Below are 11,689 nucleotides of genomic sequence, written 5' to 3'. Positions count from 1 at the left end.
GTTGAGAATTCCAAATGGGGAACTGGCAATTAGTGTTGATGATGATGACCTCATAGATGCTTGTTTGTTCAAACTAGACATGGTGCCCAAATGGAGCGAAAGAAATATTAGATTATCTAGCTTATGGTTTTCTACAAGAATGACCCTTGAAAAAAGATAAAATGCGTCGACTTGTTAAGCTGGTTGCACCTTATCAATTAATTGTTGGAGAACTATATAAGATAGGTAAGGATAATGTCTTATGGAGATGTGTGCGGGAAGATGAATTTGTCACAATATTAGATGAAGCACACTCAGGGATAGCTGTGGAGGACATTTTATTGGGGAAATTACAGCTCGCAAGGTGCTTCAAGAAGCAGGAATATGGTGGCCTACGTTGTTCGGGGACACCATAGAGTTTGTTAAAAGGTGCAAAGAGTGTCAATGATTTGCTATTCCGCAAAACAAAGAGACGGGATGCCACTTACCCCTGTTATTGTAAGACAACTTTTGAGAAATGGGGAATTGATTTTGTTGGACCTATTAGTCTAGCGGTGCATCCGTTTTACAAGCCCGATATGTGATCATGGCCACATACTATTTCATGAAATGGGCAGAGGCCAGATCCTCTAAGCGAGCTGATGCACGAACAACAGCTAAGTTCTTGTATGAAAAAATCATTTTGACATTCGGCTACCCATTAGAATTAGTTAGTGATCACGGTTTACACTTCATTAATGAGGTGATTGATCACTTACTTGCTAGATTCCTTATAGTCCACCGAAAGTCATCTCCTTATTACCCATAGGCTAATGGTCAAGTGGAGAGTACAAACAAGATTTTGTGTACTATACAAAAACATAAGCAAGTCGAATGGATTGGGAACATAAGCTAACGGCATCTTTATGGGCATATCGAACATTGTATAAGGTAGCGACGGGATATATTGCCTTCCGTCTAGCTTATGGTGTTGAAGTGTGGTAATGCCTATGGAGTACCTAGTTCCAAGCCTGAGAATTACAGTGCAAGAACAATTGACTGAGAATGCATAGCTGAAAGGCTAGTTGACTTAGATAAACTTGATGAAACTCGATTAATTGCATCACATGGTCTTATGGTCGTAAAATTATGAAGAAAATGTTGGTTTGACAATAACTTGAAACAAAAGGAACTAGAAACGGGGGAGCTTGTCCTCATGTATAGTGTAGGAAGCACCAAAAAAAAGAAACTCAAGTACAGAGGATTAGGACCTTTTCGAGTGTTGGAAATAATACCTTAAGGGTTAGTTAGAATTGAAACAATTGAGAGCGTACAAATGGAGGGTTACATTATGGAAGCAAGCTTAAAAAATATATTGGACCACTGACCCAAGAGATTCTCATGCAAGAGCATCTTTTAAAACAACGAAAGGAGCTAGCAAAAGAAAAAATTAAGTAAGCTCAGGAAGACGCTAAGGAAAGAGAGGCCAAGGCCGAGGCCAAAGCCAAACAGATACTCTAGAAGAGGGTATTACATGTGAACATGGTTTCACTAACCCTCTTTGATGAGGATGAACTGGACATTGAGCCATCATGGCTCAGGGTAAAAGTCTCTACAGCTAAAAGTTATAAGACGAGCATTGCATTAATAGATACAGGATCAAGTCATAATCTGATCTCATATGAGACATGGGTAGCTCTAGACAAACCACACCTTGAGGCCACCAATGCACAAGTACGAAGTGTGCACTTGTCAAATACGAAAGCTGAGGGATTTCTAAGTGTTAATGTTTCCATCAAAAATAATCCCTTGGTTGGGAAGGTGTTTGTTATGCCTGCAAGATCTATGGAAAAAGAAATGATCTTGGGTCGATCTTGGATTTGCGCCAATAATTGTAATATCCAATGGGAAAAGAGAACGGCACAACTGAACGAGGGTAACAATGTCATTTTCGTGCCCTTATGGAGCCAAATAAACAAAGAGAAGCAAGCTATGATTGATGGTATGGAAATACCGAGCAACGGTAACAATGGCTCACATACTAAAGAAGACATCAACCCCACAATCCATATGCAAAAACAGTCAAAGTCACCAGGTACTCACAGCAGTGGGCCTAAGAATCAACTCGAAAACCATATATACAATGATGCGAAGGGAGTGATTAAGGAATCAAGGAAAAAAGTTCAAGGTACAGACAAAGGACATAGATGGCCTTCAAATGTTAGCCAGCAGTATTCCAAACGAAACCACACTCCACAAGGTTCTCGTAAGCAATGGATTTGAAAGGAATTGCTAGCGGCACAAGGCTATTACCAGGGCAATACTGTTAACAATATGGGTGCCCAAATCCCACCCTATTTGCAAATACCTTCAGAAACAAAGAAAGGGACAGTAAGAGCAACCAAAGCCAAATCTTGGCTAAAACAAATGCTAGGAATGCACAAATATTGGTGTGGAGAAAGAAGCCAAGTCAACAGGATGAACTAAAGATAACAAACCCGCCACTTGTACCCATCACAATAGAGGAGCTAGGCAATGTTATTGAGAATAAAAAAGAAAAGGTGCAACAAATGGACACAGATACAAATCCCAATCAACAAGATTCAGTAGAGGCATGTTAATCCCATTTTGGATTAACAAACAAGATCCTGCAATTGAGGACATTAATAAGTGTCACGAAATGGCACTATAAAAGTTGTACATTATGAGATATTGGCCAAGTAAGTAAGTTTTGGGTGCCCAAGTGTGAATAAGGGCCAAATGTATATAAGACATTTTCTCATAATGAAAAGACACAATCCCCTTTGTGCTATAGAGAGCTCTCCCTTGTGTCTTGAGAGAGATTGAAGGAGAGAGATATAATTATAGCATTGTTCCTCTTTTATGCTTGTGTGAGAGAGTGAGAGAGAGAGTGATTGCCTTATGCGACGATGCGAGCAACTCTACGGTGACAGCGTGGAGGTGGAGCTTGGAGGTTGGAGCTTAACAAGCGAGCTTGGAGGCCTCAAGGGACTCACGTTCAAAGCATTGGTAAGTGCCCTATGACAATTGTGATCTATTGCTCATCCTTTAGGTGAATGTGTAGAGTTCCCTCTTGGAGGTGTGGTAGCCCATAACATTTTTGGCGCCGCTGCCAGGAAAACACCCTTGTTTCTTCCATCCTCTTGGAGTTTTAGCTCCCATTGCATAAGATTCATGATTGCCCTTGCATTCTGGTAGTGCATTGTGTGGAAAATGACTGGATAAGATGTGTGTGGTAGGAAGAAATCGTGAGAAATTGTTTGTGATGTGTATAATTGTGGTGGAGTGGTCTTAGGATAGAGCTTCACTATTTTTTCTTGTTAATCTTGATATTTGCATCATTGAAAGCACCAACGTGAATGAGCAGGTTGGTGTTCTTTTTTTCTTCTTTCTCATAAATTCACAAAATCAAAAACATAAGGAACCATTGACTGTGCCAAGAACTTGTATTCCCTTCTTTAGGCAGGGCACAATCAATTTGGGATCAATTGGATAAGTATTACACACCCAAAATCATAACTTTCGACGTGGGAAGTTCCACGTGAAACTGCAGAAAAACATTCACGCTATGAAACATTTTTTGCAACTTCACATTGCAAATTGCTTGCGAAATTAGTGCTGCAATTAACGCCTTGCCAAAAATAGGCAACCTTATCCTAACACACTTGACATCACGAAGTCTACCAAAATTTTTGAGCACGTGAAAGTTTAGCAAAACGTTCACGACATGAAACCTTTTGAAGTTGTTCACGTCGTGAACCATTTTTTGTTCACGACGACGTGAAACATTTTGAAATTATTCACGGTGAGAAACCTTCTCTGCGGACTCACGGGTTGTCCAAATCCAATGAATAGTCAGACTAAGGTCGGGACTAAGGTCGGTAAGGGAGGGTAGCCTATATCAAAGAGAGGGGATCTGGCCCGAAAGGTAAAAATCTTTGAGCACGTGAAAGTGCAGAATAATGTTCATGCCATGAACCTTTTCTGACTTTTCACGCCGTGAACCCTTCTCTGCAGTTTCACGGCTTCAGAAACAGAGTGATAGAATTGGAAGCAAAATCAAATTGGGCCGACAAGTAGCTTATCAAATCGTACATACATGCACTTAAGATCTAGAAAACTCATCGGAGACGATCTTACACCTGATGATAGTGCATTGAATCACCCCAGGATCTTCCTATCAAAGAAGTGTGGGATCAGGACATTCCGCAAGCACACACTTGAGTGTTTTAAGAAACCTGACCACCGCTGAAACTAGTAGCAGAGTCCATGGAAGAAGGGTTGAGATATGCTGGGTTTGGGGAAGAGGAGAAAACACCCTCCCCAATGTTGCCATATATATAGGCAGTGATATGTGTGAACACACTTAGGACCACCGGGGAACTTTTTCCCTCCTTAGGAGGTTTTTTCCCCTAGCTTGTATATACGCCCATCATGTTGCCATATATATAGGCAGTGATATGTGTGAACACACTTAGGACCGTCGGGGTACTTTTTCCCTCCTTAGGAGGTTTTTTCCCCCGGCTTGTATATACGCCCATCATTCTAGGGCTAACTAATCTTTGTACATTGACACAATCTAATACACTGTGTGTTGTGTGCATTCTTGCTTCTTCTTCTCCAAGCTTTGTGTGCTTTCCTGCAACCCTAATTCCAACAATTGGTATCAGAGTAGGCATCAGCTCCCAGGGCTACGCCGCTAGCACCCTCCGACTCATGTTCTCCAATTGAGGTGAGCTTTCACGAGCGCTTGTAGGTCCCTATACTCTCCAGATTAGCCCATAGGGCTGTACGTTCTCAGAAATTGCATCTGAGGTCGTTTCGGGCTCTGTTTTTGCATTATAAGTTCTGTACAGGTGTTTTCGTCATTTTGTGCAAAAATTTTGACAGTGCAGTTTTCTGCAAAACAAGCATACATATTCTATTGTGGACCGTGCTACATAGCACGAGTTGTTTTCTGTTCAGTCTGTGCTTCATTACAGGTAGCTTTTGCATCAATTTCAGCCAGTGGCCATGGCTGATAACAGCAATGATGTATTTCGCATGTTGTCCTGATGACAAATTGGATGGAGACAACAACTACCCACTTTGGGCATACATGATGCAGCATGTCTTGGTTGCAAAAGGAGTGTGGAACATTGTGCAGGGTATGGATGTACGTCCAAGTGCTGTGGATGTAGGATCTGTTTGAGGATGTTACAGGTTCTAGCAGCTCTACTGTTGTTGCTGTTTTACCCACTGAACAAGCTCGTTGGGATGGTAAAGATGTGTAGGCTCATGCCTTGATTGCACTTTCTGTCAAACATAACATCACTCCACATATTTGTTCAGCTAAAATAGCAAAACAGGCTTGGGATATTCTAGCTGGTTTGTATGCAGGTCGTAACGAGGCAAAAATCTCTTACCTGCGTAAAGAGATAGAATGGAAATAAACAGGTTTGGTTTCCTCCCCTAGTTCTGCAACATCAATGACTTTAGCTAGGCCATCGTATGATGTGGATAACCCATCTTTCTTAACCCTTTTTGCCGTCAATCAGACCACTTTTCGTTTGTTAATTGTATATGTTTTGAAATGGTCTTGTACTGAAAGCAGGTCTGGTTTATCCTCATCCTCACTTTTTGTTTAAGCCATCACCTTATTAGCCTCTCGCTCGGCTTTTGCCAAAGATTTGTTTTGTTTTTGGCACCCAGCTTTCGTAAGCTTAGGCGTTTCCGGTTCTCGAAGGGTGACTTTCTCCCTATGTTTCCCTTCAAGGGATATCTTGCTCAATTACTCACCCCAATTCTTAGAAAACTCGTCGTGTACCTTAGTAGCTTCGAGGTATCTCAACCCCACTGAACATCCGTGGGTTTTGTTTGTAGTAGGGCTTTTCGTCGAGCGATGTATCATTTTTGCTTCCGCCATCTTTTAAGGCATTGGGCACTGGTACAGCCTTGTGATCTAGTCCCTTCTATGCTTGAAACTTCCTCCTCCGATTCCTCTTCAATGGGTTGCCAATTGACCATACAGACAGAGGTAGTGGGAACAATCCCAGATTCCACGTATTGGGTTCCTCAAGGTTGCATCACATCTATGGTGGCTAGCACATGCATCTAGTTTTCACTAAAATATAGAGGTGACTGAATCTCCTTTGCAGTGTCTGCTGGCTTTAGTCCGCTCTCTACCCATTCTTTTATGTGTGCCCACAATGTTGGTGAACTACGTAGCAGTTGTCCCAATGGCATTTACATGAAAGTGGACAATACAGCGGCAAGACTGCCTATGTCTCTGGGTTCTCTAGCATATGAGGGTTCCTTCCATGTGTGCATCTCATATCCATCCTCCTAGGGAATGAATGAATGGACTCATCCTACATAACCTCCTCAAACATTCTTGACATCAGATTTCCTTGAGATCCCTCTTGACATCAGATTTCCTTGAGATCCCTCTTTCGACTCTTGGAATTGGAGTAGGTATGTCCAATTCTCTTTCCCTTGTCGGTTCGTTTCTTAGATGCATTGCATCCCTGGCCCGTTAGCCCTATAATTTGGCTTCGTGAAGTCATTGACACTCTTCTACTAGGGCCCTAGCTTCTTCAAGTTTTCTTATCTCTTCTTCAACATTTGGGTATTCACCAACTCTTTTAGGGGTTGATGGTCTTTCCCTTATGCCTCTTGGTCACGCTCATTTGGTTTTAGTGCTTGATCCCTCTCTTCTCTTGATTGAGTGGATCTGGTGTCGATAGTATCTTCTTCAGATCCATCTTGAATTGTGACCCTGGGGTCACTTTACCCACTTTTTTCACCCTCCTTCTCCTTCCAGTTCTAAAAGTGGTGGCATCTACTGGGTTCTTCCCTTTGTCCCCTAGTTGGGCTTGGGCTCGTGTCAGGATATTCAGTGGGTGGCGTGATGTTTCTAGGTTGAATACTTATGGTCCGGACAATGGCCTGGTTAGAAGTGGAAGCAAAGCCACTTGTGTGGTATGGGCAATATTTGATCAAATGATCAATCCCATATTTAGTACAAGTAAGTACCATCAGTCATTAGGTGGTGCAGTCAATTGTTGAGGTTGATGCGCATGAACCACATTTTTGTTAGGACATTCAGCGATTCAATGTGGTCCACCGCAACCAAAACATTGTAGTGGACCTCTCCTCATATTTGCATTTATTTCCTTACCTTTCCATTGTATCGTGGTTTGAAACACAGGTACTGGCGTATTATTCTATAAGATAAAAAATTCTGGTGCAATCTCCATAGCTTCCTCATAGTAATCACCACCCATTGATTTTTCCCTCAGTAGATTATCCCCTTCATCTTGGGTCACGAACCCTTCCTCTCCTCTTGGGTCTTCATTAATGGGCTCTAAGTTTGGGATTTCTCCCTCACTCTTGCCCATAGTCATTTTTGGCTCTTTGCCACATGATTGAAATAGATTCACATTTCCCATCTCCTTTTGTTCGGCCCTAGCCCTTCGAGTATCGAGCTCTTGTTTCCTTAAGCTCAATTTTCACAGCTATCGTTCTACTTCAATCCTTTTCAAATCTAATTCTACTTTCTCTGAGGTTGGAAAGAAGACTTGACTTGTTCTAGCTGTGCTTTCCAAGTCTCTTCTCATTTGGGGGTGCCGGTGTGTTAGACAGCCTAGAAATTGAAGATTGGGTTGGTAACTCTTAAGAGCCTTAGACCAAGTCCAATGCTGGTTGACAAACCCGTGCTTGCAGATTGCGCTTCCTCATCATTGTGGGTTTGGAGACCAAAAACTCCCCGGGCTATATCATCAATGATACCACTAGATCTTGTAGAGGAGGATGGTTTCTCCTCTTCCCCAAACCCAGAGAATTGTAGCCCTTCTTCCATGGATTCTTCACTGCTTGTCTCTCACAGTGGTTAGATTCCTTAAGAAACTATCGAGTGCTCACTAAGTGGCCTGAACCAACACTCTTTTGATAGGAAGATCCTGGGTCATTTGATGCACTGTCGTCTCGGGAGTGAGGTCGTTCTCTGATGAGCTTTCCAAACCTCAAGTGCATGTGAATATGATTTGATAAGCTAATTTGCTACCCCAATTGAATTTTGGTAATGTACTATCGATTTGTTTTCTGAGGCCATGAGACTGTAGATAAAATAGTTCATGGCGTGAGAAGTCAGATAATCGTTCACGTCGTGAAATGGTAAACTGTTCATGCCCGTGAACTAATTTCTGTACTTTCACGTGCTCCAATATTTACTTCGGACTCAGAAATCAGCGTTACCTCTAATTTTATTGGTCTCAAGCACTTCCCTAAACTTAATCTGACAATACTAGGTTCGTGAACTAGATCTGGTTAAGTCGTGAAACTACAAAAACAGTTCACTTCGTGAAATGGTAAATCGTTCAAGTATTGAGTTCCTATGTGGTTCACACCGTGAGATGTAATTAGTTCACGCCATGAGATGCATTGAAACAGTTCACGTCATGAAATGTAAATCGTTCACGTTGTGAACTATTTAATGTTTCACGTCCCCAAGTTTTGGGCGCCCAAGTGTGAATAAGGGCCAATTGTATATAAGGCATTTTCTCATAATGAATGGACACAATCCCCCTTTGTGCTATGAGAGTTCTTGCTTTTATCTTGAGAGAGAGAGTGAGAGAGAGAGCACTCTAGCACATGTGCCTTCTCTATACTTGTATGCTTGTGTGGAGAAGTGAGAGAGAGTGATTGCCTTGTGTGGTGGTGTGAGCGACTCTACGATGACAGTGTGGACGTGGAGCTCGGAGGATTAGAGTTTCTCAAGTGAGCTTAGAGACCTCAAAGGACACGAGCTAGAAGCATTGGTAAGTTCCCTCTATGACAGTTGTGTTCTATTGCCTCTTCCAAAGGTGAATGCATTGAGTTCCTTCTTGGAGGTGTGGTAGCCCATAACATTTTTAGTGTCGCTACCGGGGAAACACCTTTGTTTCTTCCATCCTCTTTGAGTTTCAGCTCCCATTATATAAGTTTCATCATTGCCTTTGCATTCTGGTAGTGCATTGTGTAGGGAATGAATGGATAAGGTTTGAGTAGAAGTGAAAGTTTGTGAAAAATTAGTCATTTTTGTTGTGTGGGTGTTTATTGGAGTGACCTTAGAGGAAAGCTCCACTGTTTTTTCCTTTCAATTTTGATGTTTGTATCACCAAAATCGTGAACACAAACGAGGAGGGTGATACTCTGTTTTTGTTTCTTTGAAAAAATCCACAAAAATCACAAAAATAAGGAGCCATTGGTTGTGTTTTGAACTCGTATTACATTCTTTATGCCTAGCACAATCATTTTGGAAGCATCTGGATAGGTAAATTGCACCCAAACTCCTCTCCATCGACACGAGAATTTTACACATGAAACTGCAAGAAAACAATTCACGACGTGAATTACTTTTCTGCTATCTCACGGTGTGAACCGCTCCCGAAATCAGTGTCACAATTAGCTCCGCAATTCACGTGATTACCTTCCTAAAAATAGGTCGTCTTATCCTGACATATCTAACACCATGGGTCCGACAAAATTATAATCCGTGAACTAGCAGAAAATATCTCATAATGTACAACTTTTATAGTGCCTTTGCATGACACTTATTAATGTCCTCAAATAGAGGAGCATATTTGTTAATCCAAAATGGGATTAACACTATCAAACTCATATAATCAAAATCTTAATGTGAGATTTCTTTCCCATTAAATCTTAATGTGAGATTTCTTTCCCATTAAATCTCATACTAGAAAACTCGCAATCCACTCTTAAATACATACACCCACTCAAGAGATTTTCCCAATTTGCACTCTATGCTAATCTCTCACAACTTCCTAGCACTACTACTACTTGAAATTCCTTCCACTCGTTGTTGTAAGGATTTCAAGAGCAAGACAGCTTTTAGAGAAGCTCTATGGGTGTTTTCTCTCACTAAAGCCAACTATCGATGGCTCATTGGGGTGGAGAGGTTGAGGACTCACAAACTCCATATTATTTGGACATCGATGATAGCATACAATAATAAATAGTAGCAAGAATCAACTACAAGAAAAGATAGAGATCAGATCTTAAACTAAGGCTAAGCATATAAAACCAATTAAAATGTAGAGAAATTGGGTCATATACAAAGTGATAAGATAAGTTAAGGGGAGCTTAAAACATATAATGAGCCCATAACTTATTTATACCTTAGTTTATTATCCCATTTAACTATTTGCTAAAGCTATAAATGTTAGCCTAGGCTCATTAACAAGTATACTCATTAACAAGTATACTCTTGTGCCATCTCAGGTTTTGCATTATGATTTACAAAAATGAAGGGTAGCTTTATGGGAATGTTTCCTATTATCAAGACTTTGTAGTTACTATCCCATAAACCATATGTGTGTTAGAATTCGTGGTGCTCATGCTAGATTCAAACATGTGGAGGAGAGAGACCCCAAAATATAAGAAGAGATCTTGCTTATTAAGTTGCTTAGAAATACAACTTGGCTTTTGCACCCCTTACCTAATGCCTTCTAGCTTCACCTTTAAATAGGTGAGCTAGTGGACCATAAGTCCATTCACACACACACCCTTCTCCTACCCTTTTACATGACCTTAGTCTTTTAATACCCTCCCTCAATACCAACTATGAAGAAAATTGGAATAGGTGGTATTGGACATAGGTTGCCTTTATAACATTAGGCGTACAAGGTTAGGAATATAGGTGTTGTTACATTGAGATTTAAAACAATTTCTCAGTGGAGTTAGAGGCTGATGCAAAGTTAACCTGTGACTCTTTGTTAGGACATTTAGAAGTGATATGCCCCATCTATTTCTTTGTTAGGACATTTAGAAGTGATATGCCCCGTTTGTTTACACTTGTTACATTTCATCTTGTTGGGATATTTGATCCAACAATTATTTGCCAAATGACCTACCTTTTTGCAATGGGTACACCTTACTTTGCTCACTTGATGTGACAAAGCTTGTTCGATATTCAATGAAGTCGATGCATTTGAAGATTCAGCTCCTCCCTTTGGCCTCTTTTCTTCATCAAGGCAAGATTGAATGACTCCTTCAAGGGTGGAATTAGGTATGTTCTTCAGGGTGGTGACTAAGGTGGGGTACACCTTCTTGACTGCTTTTAGCAAAACAGCCACCACTGCATCATCTTCATCCATTCTCGCATTCACTGATGCAAGTTGAGCCATAAGGCCCTTCAAGTGAGAGATAAAGGCTCCAATGCCGTCTCCCTCTTTGATCTCCAAGCTAAAAAATTCAATTTTAAGTGAGATCTTGGAATTCTTACCACGAGCTCCATAGAGCTTGTCAAGCTCATCCCATTTCTCCTTTGCAGTCGGAAGCTGGTCCACATGGTGAATAAGAGCCTCATTAAGATGGAGCATGATGATGGCTTGTGCCCTCTCATCATCTTCAATATCTTCAGCTTTAGCTCCATAGAGCTTGTCAAGCTCATCCCATTTCTCCTTTGCAGTCGGAAGCTGGTCCACATGGTGAATAAGAGCCTCATCAAGATGGAGCATGATGATGGCTCATCATCTTCAATATCTTCAGCTTTAGCTCGATCAATAACCTTAGTGCCGGATATGAATGGCCAAAAACCTTTGGACATCATCTTGTACTTGACAAGAACTTGCCAAGTGTGGAAGCCCTCTCCTGAGAACTTCTTAATTTGGGTGTTTTCCTTTGACATTGGGTATTGAAGGAAGATTACAAGAGTGTAATGGGCTGATTT

This window comes from Cibotium barometz, chromosome 4 (assembly GCF_041138505.1).
Source record: "Cibotium barometz isolate CiBa-2024 chromosome 4, ASM4113850v1, whole genome shotgun sequence".
NCBI classification, from domain to species: domain Eukaryota; kingdom Viridiplantae; phylum Streptophyta; class Polypodiopsida; order Cyatheales; family Cibotiaceae; genus Cibotium; species Cibotium barometz.
This window is presented reverse-complemented; position numbering follows the sequence as displayed.